At 33.8% G+C, this 18170-nt stretch overlaps 1 protein-coding gene and 1 long non-coding RNA gene across 4 annotated transcripts in view; one reads left to right on the forward strand and one right to left on the reverse strand.

The window, feature by feature from the left end:
• Positions 1 to 6690, reverse strand: part of LOC136969804 (E3 ubiquitin-protein ligase lubel-like) — a 28389-nt gene extending 21699 nt beyond the window's left edge. The window contains exons 1-2 of one of the 3 annotated variants that reach the window (XM_067264071.1): positions 6448 to 6690; positions 5572 to 5782 (exon numbers count right to left, since the gene is read on the reverse strand). The gene's annotated coding sequence lies outside the window, so the exon portion shown is untranslated. The remainder of the gene's footprint in view (positions 1 to 5571; positions 5783 to 6447) is intronic. The other 2 variants (XM_067264069.1, XM_067264070.1) reach the window with 2 other exon arrangements.
• Positions 2133 to 10608, forward strand: LOC136969813 (uncharacterized). Its single transcript, XR_010879872.1, has 2 exons — positions 2133 to 2297; positions 10284 to 10608. It is a non-coding gene; the product is annotated as an uncharacterized lncRNA (long non-coding RNA).
• Positions 10609 to 18170: the final 7562 nt, after the last annotated feature.

The following is an 18170-nucleotide window of genomic DNA, read 5'->3' on the forward strand; positions in this document are numbered from 1 at the left end:
GACTTTACTCATTAGCATTTGAAATTTTTTTTTAAATCAAACTCTTCTCTACCCTCAAGATTAAGCTTCTTGCCATTTTACTAGAATTAATACTATAAAAAGTGTTTTAAATACAAATAGGCCTATTATAATATGTAAAATATATGTAAAATGCTTTTCTGTTAATTGTAAATGGTTCAGTGAAATGTCTAGTGGCCAAATGGATAAAGCCACTCGGCCACTAAATACGGAGAAGGGTAGCCGGGAGTACCCCCGATTTCCATTCTCGTGGGGCCAAATCCTATCGCGGATCTTACGAAAAATAATTGCCACTACTTAAATTACAGTCTTGGAGCTTCTCAGAATTAATACAAAACACTTATTTTGTTTGGTCACTCAAAGGGAAAGTGGCTGGACACAGTCAAAAAATGGGTGGAGTAAACTTAGTGAATCTTCTCTGCGTGGCTTCATGCGCAAGGTCATGCAATGGAGCCTGAATCAATCGAATAACTTTTATAATCTTTGTTAGCATGCACTTTTGTTTAACTGACATTCGTTAATTGCGGTCAATTTTCACACTCGATACAACGCAGTTCCGAAGAAGGTCCCGAATGTGGAATTTAACATACCACTTTCGAGGAACGCATTAACCGAGGACTAGCCGCATCTATAAATATATTACTGAACAGATCTTTAAAAATGACTCTTAATTTAACAAAACAGTTTGCACAAGTTTAGAAACATTGGCTCATCGGAGCCAAACTGCATTCTTTGGCACATCCGTGCTATTTTTGAATGTATGTTAATTCCTTTGTTTGACACATTCGGCCGAGACTAGCTTTAAAAACTGGTTCAAAGAAGCCGTTTCTGCGAGCTGCGTTCAAAATTCATATTTTGTAAATAAGATTTATATTTAAAACACATTTTTCATATTTGTCCATCAAAAATTAGCAAGTTTGGAAAAGAGGAGACACCCCATGGAGTAAAGCACCAAAAATTAGTAGCATCAATGCCTCTAATATGCAAACATCCCTGCAAAACTTCAGAAATTTTCGACAAAAGGCACAGGAGTTATGATTTTTTTCACCCAATTTTAAGATTAATACCACCCATTCACCACACCCAAACAAACACAAAGAAACAAATAAACATCTACACACAAAGAAAATACTCCCAATGTTTTGCTTTTCTCCATACTTCCAAGGTCTTCCGAGACCACAAATGTAAAAATCTGGTAGGATTGCCTGGCGCCACAAAGTCAATCTAGGGTCCCCAGATATGGCGCCAAATTTAAATTTCGATACTGTTACTACAGTAACGAGTTTGATAAAAGATTAATTTGGAGCCCACTATTGGTTGGGACCACAGGAAATTGCCCTTTTTACTCATAGGATGGAGTTACGCTGAATAGAATGGTATCTCACACCTCGAACGATGCTTCAAAGTTCGTACTGCACGCGCAGTGAAAAACATTCGCTGGTATACAGCCTGCAATTTTCACTGTTTACTGCAAAGGCCACAAAAATGTGAAGTCTTACGCCCTCACGCGCAATTTATTATTTCGTGGAAGGGAAAGGACCTCTTATAGTTCGGGGTCACTGTGAGCGCATTTATACGAATACTCCAGAGCCTCATATTGAAAGGGTTCCAAGAGATTTATTTATGAACGAAACGCAAAAAAAAAACTTTTCTATTTTTCAAAATTACACAGGGCTAAATATATAATTTCAATTAAACGAATGCTTACGGAAGCCAAAATATTTTGAGAAGGACAGATTCGCCTTATAGATTTATATCATAAAAGCTGTACGAGTTACACGGTTAGGTCCTTATACACCGATTTGTGTGAGCGTTACACAACATACAACACATAGTAAATGAGAAATACACATCTTACTGTGTGTGTACTTAACATTTTACGCTTTCAGTTCGTACTATTCACGTGTCCTTTCGTACTAAATCGATCCTGCTGTACGACTTCTTCCGTTTCGTACATTGTTTTCAAGATGGAAACTCTTACTTCCGAATTTTGCCGCTAGGGTTGTCTCATAGAGCGTAGTCATTTTATGCTATAAGCGTACGTTACGTTCGTAACTGTAGCTACCTGAATTCCTCAGTTACGTGGGTGTTTACGGGTGGATATTCACGTAATCATTGCAATGAGTTACAAGAGTTGGAGATGTTTACAGAAACGTTACGTAATGCCAGTGTCTCGATTCTGGGTAACAATACGATTCATTTTGTACCTCGTACATTCAGCAGCACCTGTAGTCGTACGAAGACCTACTAGAGAGCGCCCTGGCACATTTTAAAGCAAGGTGAAGCCTTTTTACTTTATGAACATTTAGGTTAAACTTTAAACTATGTACGTCGGCCAAAAAACTAATAAAATTACATGTGATTACAAACGTATAGATGCATTTAAGCCGTTTTGCAGATACTGCATCACAAAGTCGTACTTTTCCCATACAAAACTCCATAGATGATGGCGCCTCCACAAACAAACCGGTGCGCCGATTTGCGCCCCGCAACTTTTTCACTTGCGACTATACGCACCCGTTCCTTTGTACAATTAAGAGGGTCGATCGAAGATACGTTACGTAATTTTAGGGGTGGATACGTGAAATAGCATTACAGGGCAGTTGAAAAGTAACAGTATAAAAATGGCATTATGTAATTTACGGATGATCCCTAAATAAATGTTTGTAGCAGAGGACGACGTGAAAGAAATGCGAGTGCTGACACGAACTGACCTAAAACAGGGATGGGCAACCTTTTTCTACGCAAGGGCCCATTCAAAACTTATGAAAGAGAGCTCAGTGGCAGGGAGGTTTATTAGTATTGGGGCATCGATACTATTAAATTTTGGTGGTTAGAGGTTGAGGGGAGTCACTCGTCATTGGCATTTACATTTCCTTCTAATTCAATATCTATCCTGGAAATTAAGCCGTTTGCTTTTCTATAATAATTAATAATATGAAAGTTATTTTTATTTTAATAGCGCCTACTAGATGGTGCCACACAGAATTTTAACTTTGTGCTAGTGTCATACTGTTTCTTAAACATAATTTTATCACACTGTGTCATCACAGAAATTCATGATTTGTTTTTTATAGTTAAGGTTTCAGGATAAGAAACAATCCTTAAAAACATTTATTAATTAGAGATAATAAAGATTCCTTTTAGAAAAACTAGAGTAATCCAAAAGTCAGTTAACTGAAGTATGCCTAAATTACAATTATTCATTTTAGCTCTTAATTTACACGTGTTTTGCGTAACGGAAGACAAAACAAAGGGGAAAAAAATTAATCTAAACAGTCTCCCCGTTGAATTTAAAGTATGGCTGAAACTGCCTATTTGTAACAGCCGAATGTAAAAAAATCAAGTAACAATAAGTGTAACTGTGAGCGCAGAGCGTGTTGTAATTGGTTCAGGGTGAAACGTAACTGGCCATAATATAACTTTTTTGCTGCCAATTGTATTTAACACTACTTGTTTTCGTGTCCGATCAATTATTCAAATGCATACTTTTCCTTTCCCTGCTGTTATGTGTAACAGGGGAAAAGTATGGCGATCCTTCAAAAATCCTCCCCAAGATTTTTACATTTCTGGACTGGGGAACCTTAAAACTTTGAGAACTGCAAACAAATTTGGGTATTTTTCCTGTATATTAGTGTGTGGGGGGCACGATTTTGTTCACCCACTTTGGTGCACCCAGTTGTGCACCCAGAACGGGCCAAGAGGCCATAGCACACTCCAAAAGAAAAGGAAAAAGAACTATTTTTTTAAAAAATAAAAATAGTTCTAAATAAACCAAAATAAGAGGCCATTACCCTTGTTACAAAGTCATTTGACCCTTTTAAAGTAGCAGAATTGATCCGAATAAAGTTTTTCTTGGAGATGGCAGCTTACCATTTAAATCAATACATTCAAATCCCCTTTGAAAGTATTAAATTAAATAGTAAGCTTGAAAGCACTAAATTTGTTTTGTGAATAAGAATAGGCCAATAGAGCAGAATTTAAAGTATGAACATGTGAAGTGTTACATGTACGTAATTAATTTATGAATTATATTATTCAAATATACATTCAACTGGATATTTTGAACTTAAAATAAATTTGTATATAATTTGAAAAGCTCTGGAATTACAGAATTTGAGTGCATAATCTAATGAAAGCTGCTAAAAGTACAGATAACCGTTACTTAATGCAGGATTTGATTAACATGCAAAATTAATTGTGGTAATCAGAAGTTTTAATGAATTAACTGCATTATGTTGAGGGAACATTTGTTCTGTAAATCCTTCGCTAGACATTAACAGTTTAGAACTTTCATAGATTATACTACATATTAATATTATGTATGTACTAATAAATATGTTTACATTAAACCTAGTGTAATATTAGTTTATTCCAGCAATAGATTATTCCATGCAATCTTTAGAAGTTTGAAGGATTGTGTGTAATTGATGCATAAATTTATAGGTTTTAAATCCTTTCATTTTTTTTCACTTCCTCTCTTCCTCCTTCCAGTATCATAAGTCCCATTTTACATAAAGTCACTGCTTTCTTTCTGATATGATTTTGTTTTACAGCTGTATCATCTTTTCAAATATTTTTCATTTAATTTGGACTGGGTGGAGTGAGACGTCACCACTCTGTTTAGCCCATTCTTGATACAGAGTGCAACTATTCTCTGTATGGGGACAGCCGGCAGACATTTTACAGTGAAATCATGCTCGACATTCCAAACTTCTAGGCTTACAGGAAAGCGGCTCCTAATGTCCGACGTACACATTTTCACGTTTAAAACTTCGGCCTCAACCTCGCAGACATTTTACAGCTGAATATCCTTCCTGACCCTATCAAATTCCTCTTTTATAAAGGACTGCGCCATGCTATGATGCAGAGAGGCAGCCGCATCAAGCGGCACCATAAGGGGGTGACATAAAAAACATTTATGGGACAAAATTTTAAAGACTTGCATCATACTGAGAAAATCTACCACACGGTCCTGGTAAAATACATCAAAAATAAGAATTATAGCCTACATAAGCCTAATAATTTATATAAGGGGCGGCATAAAAAATATTTAAGGGATGGCATTTTGAAGACTTGCATCATACTGAAAAAAATCTACTGCATGACCCTGGGACTGACCAGAACCACCAAGCTGTAAGTGGGGTTAACAACAGAATTTAGTCTTCCCTGCAATCACTAACCAGATTAAATACTGCTTAATAACTCCAGTGATAGGATCCAGTATTAATTTTATAAAAACTTATTGTTATGTTTAAATTTTGAATTTAGTGAAAATAAATGTAACTGCATATTTCTGTATTTTAAATACTAAATGCTTAGAATCTATGATTAGCAACTGACTCAGCATTAAGTTTCTAATGAATTGTTTTATGCTGTCATCAATGAACAGTAAATGATTGTGTTTGAGAGAAGAAAGGAAGTGCCGGAAGTTGGTTACCAATGCGCGGAATGCGATGTATGTGTAAGAATAATTATTCCGTGTTTAATATAAGAAGTGTATTTTTGAAACATGGATTAGTAAAACAGGTTATATTCAAAGAAAAATTTTACCTGAGAAAAACAGCAAAATTTCACTCAAAATAAATGTGAAATTTCATTCTTCCCTTACAAGTTTCATATAGTTTACTGTTGACAGTTTTGAACGGAAAGGTTAATGACTTTTGTACAAAAGAACATGTGGAAGTGTATTCAATCTGCTTTCAAAAAATATACTGAACCAAATCTCTTTCTTAAACGTTGGCTTGCTGACAAAAGATACTCCCTGCAAGTAATTCATAATTAAACATCTAAAACTGTACGAGCTAAATGTACAAATTCTTATTTCTTTTTGCCTTGATAATGAAGTTGACTTCTATATATAAATATTTAAAATTCCATTTAATAAAAAAAAATGTCCTATGATTCATCTAAACTTAAGATAAACCAATCTATTTCTGGATTTAAGAAAAAAATTGGGTCATCTAAATATTTTCTATATAAATTATTTAAGTTATTTATGCATAAATTTTTCTAATTCATGTAAATTTATTGATGTTATCGGCATTAAGAAGAAAAAATCGATTTTTGTATATTTAAGCAGAAAGAACTAAATATAATTTTTATGTAGGTGTAGATAACTAAGTAGTCGAATGCATACTTTTGTCGGTATTTATGTTTATTATTAGATATAAATGTCAAAAGCTTTGAATTTCTGTACACTTTGTGGGGCCCATCTGTTTGAATTATTATAAAAATTGAGGGTTGCCGACGGAACTTCTTGATTTTATAATAAATCGGTTAATTAATTATCGAATTGTTTACATTTCGGATAAAAAACATCAAGATAGATTAAATTTATAAAGAGAATAATCAAAATTATCAATAAATTCCTCGCTAATTAAGTAAGCTCTCGCCAAAATTTAAGCATAAAAAAATTAATATATTTACCTGTTTTATAGGCTGTTATATTTCCTATGGAATAGTTTAAAACATTAAAATGTTAAAAAAAAGGAAAGGAAATTTGTTTAAAACTATCCTTTTTCCCTTCACTGGCTCCAGACATTTTAAACTTAACATATACATGAATTAAAGTAGTTAAGTTCAACAGAGTTAGGGTTCACAGCAGTATGATCAGGGAGAGCTATTTTTATCAAGGAGAGTCAATCAGAAGAAATATTAGTACAGGACAGCTCACTGTTTAGACACTGGTGCCAGACAGTGTAGAAGGACTATATATACTATCCAGTAGCATGTATTGGCTGAGATTCAAGGCAACTCTACAACAAAACATTGAGAGGGCTTCTTTGCAACGCTTGAAAGTACGCTCGAGAAAGATCACTTTGCTTCAGATGAACTCTGATAAACTCTACTTTGTGTGACTATAATTAAAATGAAATGTGTGTTTTACATGTGTTATGTCACACAGTCTAGGATAAAATTTAATTCTCTAGTTTTGCTTGTGGGACAGAAGGAATTTATTTTTAAAAAAATCCTCTACACATCAGCCAATTCTCACATTAATATTTAATACTTGTATTTTTGAATACAGTAAAAGTGTACTTGCTACAGAATGTCTGCAAGTGTATGTTACATTATAAGTAATTTTACAGACTGCTAACACTTTTGTATAAACTATTAATTGAATTTTTATACTTCCTAACTTACAGTTAACCCAGAAAAATTAATGTATATAACTCCAATTTCTTAAATTAATTATGAAACTGCTTTATTGAAGCTCGCTCATAAATGGGTGACTTTGTTATTAAGATACTTCATTTTTATATCGTCTGATGATGGACTTAGTTGTATGGAATTGTTCAAGAAACTGTTATCTAATGCAGCTTAAATAAAGACAATGAAGCAGATTCTTTTTTGTTTATAGATTATAACAAGACTTTAATATTAGATTGTGATCAAAATTTTTGATTTTAAAGTCTTGTCAATAATATTTGTACATGAGTTGTATCCATACATATACAATAGTATGGTGTATTCATAATGCTGTACAGTTATGCTTATACAAGATATCTAGATTGAGACTGACACATTTTGAAAGACTATAAGTAAAATTAGATAATAAGATAATAACTATAATAAAAGTAAGGTATGCAATTTGAAGACAAACTTACCACATTTTATTGCAAAAATTGGTATTGTTTCTACCTTCACACAAAATTATGAAAACTGTATTCCTCCTGTTGCATGGATAATATCTAAACAATATTCAATTTCCTGCCATGTGTTCTGCAACATCCATGGCATGGGGGGTCTAGTAGAGGCTGTAATTTTCTGGGGAGGAGCACCAGGTTAACTGGGGGGGGCTATGCCCACCCATGCCCCTTCCTGGCTACGCCCATGATGGCATGGTATATCCGGATGCTGACAGGTGTCTGATGAAAAGACTTCTACAGGCTTCATTAGAAAGCTTCCCTGATTGCCTCCACATTCTCATCCAACAATCTGAATTTTCCACATCTGTGACCTTTCAACAGACTTCTTGTGGACAGAAATTGATCTTTCTACGCCTCGACGGTGTTTTGTGATGGAGGATCCTTTCCAAATACACAAAAAAAGTTTTTCCACATTCACACAATGGAATTTGTCTTGCTATATCACCACATAGTTTGCACTTTCTCTAAAGCATTGCTATTTTGACAATTGCAATCACAATGCCACAATTAATTACTCTGCATGATTCAATTAATTCAAGGGAAAAATTACATAGTTCCTCATCCTCATTTATTCGTTGAAGGCACTCAAAAAGAAAAGCTATTAATAATGCCGTACACACTGAACTCTACTTCTTATATTATTACTTGGCGTGAGTATCATTCTACATTATACTCATGCAATGTATTAAATGCATTTATCTTTAAGCACTGAATTTTGGTAATGATTTAAAATGTGTCAGTCTTGATCTAGACATCCGGCACAAAGTATATTCATAAATAAGTAAACTAAAGTCTCTGTTTTAAATACTGTAAAGCTCATTCAGTGTAAATTGTAATTTACTTTTCATTTCTTTAAAAATAAAATTGAAGGTAATTGCCATCCGACAGAATTCTACAGTTTTCACTCTCTGTTTTTATACAATTAAATTATGATCTGTTAAATCAGCCTTGTTACAGCCAGAATACTGAGCTGTAACAAAGCTAATTTAACAATTAGAAATAAAGTAATTTGGCCATTGGTAAGTGGTTATGCCTATCTATAACCAAATTTGTTATAACCTATCTTTGTGTTACTATTAAAAATATATTTTGTATAACCAAATACTAGTTATTCAGCCATGATAGACATAGTTTATCAGATAATAGATTTACATCAGCTAAATGACTTGATGAGTTGTTTTGGATAATGTAGCATAAATTAAAATGAGAGAACATGAAAATGCTAAAAGGTTTGGCCACATTAACATAAAATATACCTATCTGACCCTAACCAGAAATGTACAAAATGTTGGATAGAAGTCTGTAATGTTAATTTCATGTTAATGTTAATTAATAATATTAGTTGTCATATGCTCAACTACAACAGCATACATCATCAACAATACCCCTCTAAGCCAGGAATTACTTTTTAATGGCTGTTCACTGAGTGTTCAAAAGGTACTGGACTCTGAACAAACTAATCTATTTGAAATGCGGGCACACAGTTTCTGATTAAACTAGTTTTCAAATACACTCATCAATCCACCAAAGTTAGATGCCTCAGAAAATTCCTATACATCACACATAAATGAAATTTTGCATGCTCAATGCATTAATTAATTAACCAATTATTTTAGAAGAAAGCATATAACATTAATTTAACACAGGGCAGCAATTTTAATGAAAATTTTATGGAATTCTCTGTTTTCTAAATCCACGAAAGTTCTAGGTTGTCCAATCCCTGTTGATAATACAATAAGAAATGAGCACTAACACACGTGCATGTAAACAGAAACCTCAATTTAGTGCCACCATTTGTTTACCTCTGAAACTGACACTAAACTGAGTGTGGCAGTAAGCTGAAGTATCTCAAACAATAAAAATTACATACGTTAATGATGTTTACACACAAGTTTGAGAATCTGAGTGTCGTTTGCAAAATAAAATCATATATTTAACAATTCACGGATACTGAAAGGTTCTCTAATATTTATGAGAAGCTATGTTTGTGATTATTCATTGACACTATATGATGAGAGGGATGTATTGAGGTTTGACTGTATTAATAAAATTAATTAAACTAAATATTAATTAAATTAATAAAATTTTAAAACATTTACCTCATCTTTTTGGTAAATTTTTCATTTTTCTTTTAATTAAATGTTCTTTAACCATTTTGTACTGTGCTTGTTTGATTCCCATATCTGCTTCCATTCTATAATATAATAATAATTTATATTTAATATAGTGAATAGATGATAATACTTTACATGATATAATATATTTTTAGTTTAAATTTACAATAATACATATAAAATATAATACTAGAGTATTAATGTGTTTGCAAGTGCATCTGTCATCTTCATTTCTACAAGCGAATCAAAGATAATTATATTATTTATAAGTATTTGAATTGTTTTTCTTTTTAATTGCTTAAATTATGTCAGTGTCAGAGATATTGTTATCATTAAAAATTATAAGAAAACATTAATTTAGACACTTAAATATGCCATTGAAGTAAGTAGCATAATTAGAATCATTGTATAATTAACCTAATGAATAATTTGCGATAATTCAGATTCTATAACGATTGATTCGATAAAAAAATCTTTAAAATTTTATTTGTAATTACAGTGTAAATGTGTACGAAAGGCCTCAATGAGTGCGGAAGAAGTGAGAGAAATATGTTTGGATCAGGCAGTGTGGAGACAGCTCATTCACTACCAACCCGAAAGGAAAATATGTATGCATGTATGTAATTACAGCAGAACCTTGCTAATCTGAATCCTGATAATCAAAAATTCTGATTAATCTGAATGGCTGAAAAATTCTGGATCTCTCCTTGTCCCCATCTCCAAAGGAAATATGTGGTCATTGTGCTTACCTTGCACCGCCCAAAATAAATGATGTATAAAGTTTCAAAGTAAATTAAAAATTTGTTATCAAAATATAAAACAAATTCTAGTTGACTGTTTCCTCCTTCCTACATAACCATGCAGCTGTTCTAGACCCTTATTGCAGCTCCTGGACTCCTCTCCTTATTACTTATAGATTTTGGTCTAACTTTAATGCTATTCCTTTACACATAGGTTATGTATAAAATACCATTCCAATATAAAATGCAGCTCTCATATATTTCTGATAGACAATACATGGCTCCTACCATAACAAAATTTGGCCACTATTATATAGTCAAAGAGTTTTCAAATCCCACACAAGTGAACCGAGTTTGTCGGTTCTCAAAAACCAATTGGCGTGTCAGCCATACCAACATAATACAACGAGCCCATCCAGCTACCCTATATCAAGAACACCACATTAACATAAAAAATACATCAGAAAAAAAACTTTGGATAATCCACAAACTTCAATAAAGCAGTTTCTTTCTCAAACAAAAGCACATTTATATAAAGAAACTACTTAGTGAAACATCATAATGTATAAATGGGACACTAATTAAGAAAATGTTGGTTTGTACAAATAAGTGTGCCAGTCAAAGGAAAACGATTTGCATGCCATTAAAGTAAATAAAACTTGCTTAATGCTAGTTACAATACATCGGAGGTCAGTAACCCAAGGAACACGTGCCAAGGTGTACCAAATCATTCTATTACAAGTTGGCACACTTGACTGTTAAAATAGAAATTTCATACTTATTGTTCCATTTTCATTTTAACTAATGATAGGTGTCAAAATGGCAATTTGGACTCGATATGTGAAGTATCGACTGCAAAAATTTGCAAATTTTTCTAAATAACTGATCCTTTAACGGTATTTAAATGTAAAAAAATGCTTTTATTGGTCGTGTTTTTTTGAGATTGGGGTGGAGATGGAGTCATGTACATCACTAAAATGCATTTACACACACACGAATTAAATTTTAACTTGGTTACATTTATGGGGTTTTGAATGAGGAAAGATTGTGGGGCAGGACCATCCTAAAATATCACTAAAATGCATTGTCTTTCAGACTTAGGTGTGCTCGAAGTTTCGGCCTTCTATCTTAATTAGAAGTGGATGAAATTTGAGGGCATATTACATAGCAAGTTAAATAAAGGTGTTTAAAAATTCCATACTTTACCTGTCTACTTGCTTCTGTTTTAGCTTGTTGCAATTCCAACTTTACATAACATTAGGAACATAAATTATCTGCAAAAATTAAATATTAATGAGATTCTGACTTACGTTTTTCTATGAAATTGTTGAATACTTTACAAATTAGTTAAAAATAAATGTTAAAAAACTTATATATATAATAGTGATATCATTTTTTATGATTCTTTAGCAACGAGTTGCTTAACTTTCTCGGCAACATTTAAAACGGCGTGTGGCGCCATCTGTTACAATATTTTACTAAAAAAACTCTTTATATTTTTGAATATTACAAAACGGCAAAAAGCTTAATTTTAAGGGTAGGGATGAGTTTTATAAAAAATTATAAATGCTACTAACTAGTAAAATCGTCATTAAGTCCGACCATACTGGAGATACACACAATCCCCTTTATCTCCCCACCCCCTCGACCTTTAAGCACCAAAATTTAATAGCATCGATCTCCCTAATAAACAAACCACCCTGCTAAATTTCAGAAATTTTCAATAAAATATAAGAGATTTATTAAGCTTCAAAAATGATGAGCAAAATCGTCCCCCGCACACAAACATCCATACATAGAGAAAAAAAAAAACCGAATTTTTTCCCTTTTATCGACGTTTCCATGTGTCCTCAGTCCAAAAATGTAAAAATCTTGTGGGGTCACCGCCATATTTTCCTTCTGTTATATGTAAAAGAGCCGGGGGAAAAGGTCCTATCTGCATAGAATTGCCCTCTTGGTTAATGGACTTCTTTAAATCCTGGATTATAAATATAATTAAGGATTTAGCCTAAACTTGTCCTTGAAATACGGTGAAATCAAGAATTTAAAGTCCATAAATCGAGATAATATAAAATTTTGCGTATATATTATTTTCATTGACTCTATTTACATATTATTATTATAAAGATTCTAATTTTATCGTTAAAGAAATTCTCTCTTAAATATTAAACAGATAAAACACCGCTTAAAAATTCACAATTAAGACAATTCAATGTATAATAGATATTTATGATGTATCACGCCATTTAATAACTGTATCTTGCTGTCAGGCTGTCTGTCTACGTGTAAAAGATTCATAAGTTAAAAGGAGCACAGGAGCGTTTTTAGGTTCTTTTAAACTGTTATTTTTATTTAAATAATTGCTTGAACTGCAATGCTTAGCCCTATTTTTAGATATTTGTTAACATCTTTATAGTCTGTAGAGACTAATTTATCAAGCTATAATATAATCCTAACGTTGACAACTTGTTTGCGAAACAGGAAACTTTGGTATTGCTTATTATGAAACTTGTCTTCACCTTTGCTGTTTGTAATTAAATTATATTAAATCTGTGCGCCATTTTAACTGTAAACGGCGCATAGATTTAATATAATTAAATGCCATCCCGTGTTTTAATCTGAACAGTATGGATAGCTCCTTTGTCTCTTCGTGCCAAGCATAGAAGAGGAATTCAATTCGATCAGAGTTTCCCCCTAAACAGGCCTGAAATTCCCCGAGTTTAGCAGAATTTCCCTAAAAACTGAAACAAATTTCCCCTTAAGTAGCTTTGCCCCGAAAAATTCCAACAACGAGCTGCGTAACTTTCCCGGCAAAATATTTACAATCGTGTGTGGCGCCATCTGTTATAATATTTTGTTTAAAAACTTATATTATTAATTATTATAAAATGGCAAGAAGCTTAATTTCAAGGGTAGAGGCGACTTTTACAAGAAACTGTAAATGCTAGTAATGAGTAAGATCATTAACTCCGACCCCACTCGAGATATGACCTGCCTGTCTCCTTACCCCATCGACCTTTAACCACCAAAATTTAACAGAATCGATGCCCCTAACACGCAGACTTACGCGCAAAATTTCAGAAATTTTCGATAAAATGCATGGGAGTTATTAAGCTTCAAAGTGTCTTCCCCACACTCAAACCTATATATTTTACATTTTGCCCCATAAATTTAAGGGGCAACTCTTAAGTTGGCATTATGGCATTCGATTACTTTGTCTCTTCCTCTATGAAGGACGTGTTTATATACATTTAATGTAACAGTAAGCATGATGTAAATTTGTGCTGCCAAGTTTTACTCACGATTACTTCTTGGTCTTCTCCACACTTTGCATAAGTGTGGGCGAGACTCTATCGTCTTTTATTGCCGAATTTGATGACCACTCTGTCCCATCCTCTCCGCTGTTCATGATTAAAACATGTTTCCGAACAGCAGAGGAAGGGACGAAGTGGTAATAATCGTGAACAGAGGTAATCAAAACGTTGCCCATGATTAAAACATGACTTTAATCACGAAGTTGCTTACATAAACCACGTAATGGACGAAGTAACCCAAATCTTAACCGTTTAATTGTTAAATACAATTGTTTTTTAGTGTTGTAGCGTCACTTGGGCGCATTATACGCGATCAAGGACGATAGGGAAAGCGATCCTGTCGCCATCTATAAATCAAAACCTTTACTATTGTGTGACGTGACACTATAATCGAGAAATCGATCGGTTGGATCGATATCCTATCGAATTTTCCTGATATGTTAACATGTAATTATTACGACGTGTAACAAGCTATTTTTAATGGTTTCTATCCCGTAACAACTATTAATATTAAGGGTGTAACGCGCTAGAAACTGTCATGTTCGTGTGTTAAAATCAAAACTGAAAGAAACCCATTCTTGTTTATCGATCGCGCTCTGTTCGATGGAAACAATGAAAGACTTTCCCACGTCTTAACGATTTTTCGAAGTTCTTTCTTCGTTTTTTCGTATTTCTGCACGTACGGATGAATTCTGCTTATTGAAAAATAATAAAAATAACGATTTACCTGTGTTATATTTTCGGTGTGGGACGAGTCGTGCTGCCATCTTGTGTAGTGAAACTAGATTAACGGGTGAAAAAGTTCGTCACGTGGAGCGAAATAGATGTACACACATACACACCAGATATGGAAACCTTAGGGGCAGGAGGCCCCGATTTTCTGCATATATGAACTTCCGGTTTGCATCGGAAGTCACGTTATTTCAATTCAAAAGTTTTCCCCTGAAAGCAGTTAATAGATGGTCGATAGGCACGACTGTATTATTAAAGGAAAAGTATGATGTACAGGGGCAAGCCACTACTAATTTAAAGTGGAGAGCATATATTTTAAATGAATAAATTAAAAATATGGTAAAAAGTTGCAGCCCGGCATTGTGACCAGGTCGCAATAAATAATTGCTCGTTGCATTATGCGTTTCATATGTTGTACTGTCTTGTAGTATTGTACAAGTCTAGGCTCCTAGCTATTTGATTCTGATTTCTGGACTGAGACAGTATATTTAGGATTGGGTCGATTTAGGGAATGCATAGGGCTCAACTGCACTCTTTTCTAACGGTTTCCCCCGAATAAAGTCGGGCATCTCCGGTATTAAAAAAAATTGTAAGACATACTGTTCCTTCTGCTCCTTTCTAATGATTTCCAGATACACTATTGCATACAGTTGATGGAATAAGGCCATGCAACACTTGGGCGATCTGCCTCTTAAAAGGACTTTCATGTGAATAAAAACGCAGCTACCCCATCTGTGAAGCACTGTATTAGACAATATACACTACATCCTTAATATATATTAAAATATTATCAGGCATAATAGCGTCTGAACCAATACACATAGTGTAGGGCTGGGAAACTAGCTCCAATTTTTAGGTTCGAATCCGCAGCCAACTCCCAGTATTCGATATTTTTGTACACTTCGGCCACTGGTGGGCGAGATATAGTATCGATAAACCTATTGTTCGTATTTCAGAGGCCCCAGACACGAACAATATCCTCATTTACGTATCTAAAATAGCCCCGTATATTATTAATATAAAGAAATAATAAAGTGAACTGCCGGCGACTGATGGTAGAATCGTTCTTCGAATTATTATTAACCTTACAGTGTAATTTTTTTCTGATTTAATTTTGGGAGAATATTTTAATAACAATTACACGTATTTTCCTACCTTATCATTCAACACTTAAATATTTTGCTGAATATTTTATAGGCACTTAAACATTTTTAATGTTTCCTGCCGTAACTGGTCCTTGTCTTGTTACAGTTTTAGTTTTCCTGTTTCCATTTAAAAGTGCGGAATCTGTATTTCCCCCCTATAAAACAAAAAGCATAAATAAATATCAAAAAACAGATATAGGACAACTGTTACAGTATTGACTAAGCATTCACTCGAAACTACTAAATGATGTTTCAATGTCTACCGTGTCATGGGCATGTTTGAGACCTCGTAAACGTTTTGGCATGTAATTATGTGTCAAATGTCCGCTATAAAGTTTGTAATTTATTTATAACTTCCGACGCCTACGTGTTATACTAAGCAGATTTGTTTCGGCGTTTAAATTATTTAAAAGGGCATAATTTAAGTTGCATTAAGTTGTCATTAGGATACGTAATAGAGATGATACGATTCGTTAACTGTGCTTTACGTCGCTTTAATTAATAAAATTATTACTGCCTGTTATCTGCAACTAATAAGAAAGACTCGGAAGCAATTTATTAATAGAAGGGTACGACTATAAGAGAAAATTACTTGTAATCGAAATTATATTTAATTGTATAAACGTTAGATTATCTTAGAACTAATGTCTAGGCCCTGGTAGCTCTTCTGTCAGAGGGCCTGCTAATATTTTAATATATATTAACAATGTAGTGTATAGCGTTTAATGTATAATAATATACTAACACTAGATAAATCGGAGGCTTGTGAAAAGTATCAGAGCACAATTACGTGGAGATAAACACACATTTTAATGAAATGTTATGCAAAAAATCCCATAAATTCTAATGTTTATAAACTAGTACATATAATTGTATGAACAATAATCGGAATTTATGCATTTTTTCAGAATATTCTATTAAAATGTGTGTTTACCTCCCTGGCGTAATTGTGCTCCGATACGCCTGCTATGATTAGTGTAGAGCAGGGGTTCTCAAAGTGGGCAACATTGCCCCCTTGTGGGCGGTGAGTAAATTTAGGGGGCGCTGGAGTCAGGGTACTGAACGGTGACTAAAGGCAAAAGTTGGGGTCACTGATGGGTTAGGGGGCGTTGGGTATAACTTTATGGAACAAAGGGGACGGTGGATCGAAAAAGTTTGAGAACCTCTGGTGTAGAGGAACAGAGGCGATATGAATGTATAGGGTAGAGAATTCCTTTACTGTTGAGAGAAAATGTTGACAAAGTTTTGTTAAAGCTCTCTTTGTTACAGCAAAACTTGAACAAAATTAAAAAGTTTTGCCGTAGCTTCCATTAAAAGTACATTCCAAACAAAGATCGCATTCACCAAATTTCGAAACAATTAAAATATGACAGCGATGCTAAACTAGTAATTGATACATTGAATGATGATTCTTCTTATTATTTTTGTTATTTCAATTTTAATGTTTCTTTATTCATGATTTAAAAGTTTCAATAAACAGATTAAACAATCGAACTGCTTGTAAAACTGGCGCAGCAAGTAAACAGACAGCGAGAAAGATTAATTAGCTTTTAAGTAGAGTTCCTTCGAGCGTGTCTCTTGTTTACTATAAACGGGTCCTATCATAAAAGTTAGCTTAAGGCCTCAAAAGCATTACAAAGTATTCATTCAATTGCATTTCTTGTGTAGTAAAAAAAAAAATATTTTTATTAATGTTTTGTTTTATTTAATACAACGGATGCTGGTCCATGAGGATGGTTTTTAGTGTAGAGTTTTAAACCTCAAAAACCACGTGTGTAGTGCCTTACCAGGTGATTATAATTAAAGTACCCTTATTTAGAGGGTAGAGGGATATGTTGCAGACCAAACCCAATTATATTTTGTATGCTGACGTTTCCGAGTATGAAGAAATTCCCACGGAAAAAAAAAAAAATTAGTGTTAAAACTCACCACTACAGAACTTGTGGCGCGGTAAACGGAAAACATAAATGGTCAGTGCATAATTCACATATGCTAGGGTAACTTTCTAGGTATAAAACCATCTAAGGCACGCGAAATAGAGGGTTGCACTTTAACCCGTGTGTATAAACAGTGAAAGCTGTGTAAACCGAACGCTTTTTCCGATTTGGAAAATTTCCGTTTACAACGCAACCTGCCTAAACCGGAAAGATTCTTTGGAATGAAACGATTTTTTATGTTAAAAGGGAAACCTGTTTAAAACTGAAACCTGTCAAACCCGAAAAATATTCGGCACACCGTGCAATTCCGGTTTACGCGGGTTTTACGGTACAATATCCGAGTTTACTATTCATCCACAGTGATGCAGACAGGAGTGAATGTAAGTTTGCACGTTCTAACTCAGGCACCCCAGTATTGGTTTCACTGACCACGAACTAAGAGGCGTAACTGGGGGAGGCACGTGCTTGGCCGGCGATCTTAAAAGCTCCAAAATGAGCCTGTAAATTTTTTTTATGTA

The sequence above is a fragment of the Centruroides vittatus genome, unplaced genomic scaffold (genome assembly GCF_030686945.1).
Source record: "Centruroides vittatus isolate TY-2023 unplaced genomic scaffold, ASM3068694v2 contig_181, whole genome shotgun sequence".
Taxonomy (NCBI): domain Eukaryota; kingdom Metazoa; phylum Arthropoda; class Arachnida; order Scorpiones; family Buthidae; genus Centruroides; species Centruroides vittatus.